The following is a 539-nucleotide window of genomic DNA, read 5'->3' as shown; positions in this document are numbered from 1 at the left end:
TCAGGCTTCCCCTCCTAAGAAGATGGAACAGGCTGCGTTTTCCTACTCCTGCCGGCAGGTGCACTGGAAACCTCGGGCAGTGCCCATCAAACCAAAGCAGGAAGAGGAGAGGCAGAGAGGCAGCCTGGGGAGCCCGGGGACCCTGAGAACAACAGAGTCCAGCGTTCCTGGGTGTTCTTCTTGTCTCTTCCACTGCAACCTGGGTGCTCACGAGGACCCAGGGGAAGACAGCCTCCGCTGCTCTCTCCAGCCAGAGCACTGGGAAAGGTGGAGCTCCAAGAAGCCTTTCCAGGACCCTGGGAAAATGGGTGGAGATCTCTGAGTCTGACAAAGCTCCATGAGACTGGAAGTGTTGTGAAGATGAAGATTATGGTTCTTCCTCATTTAGTTTCAAAACAGGATCCCCATTTCCCTTAACATGGGATTCGAGGGCACGAGTAGAGGAGGAAAGGGCTGTCGAGGTCAGAACCGCCTAGAAGGCAAGGAGAAGTGGAAGCGCAGGCCTGGGAGATGCTCTTGAGGGTAACTTAGCTGTGGGC

This window comes from Cebus imitator, unplaced genomic scaffold, assembly GCF_001604975.1.
Source record: "Cebus imitator isolate Cc_AM_T3 unplaced genomic scaffold, Cebus_imitator-1.0 Scaffold968, whole genome shotgun sequence".
Lineage (NCBI taxonomy): Eukaryota > Metazoa > Chordata > Mammalia > Primates > Cebidae > Cebus > Cebus imitator.
This window is presented reverse-complemented; position numbering follows the sequence as displayed.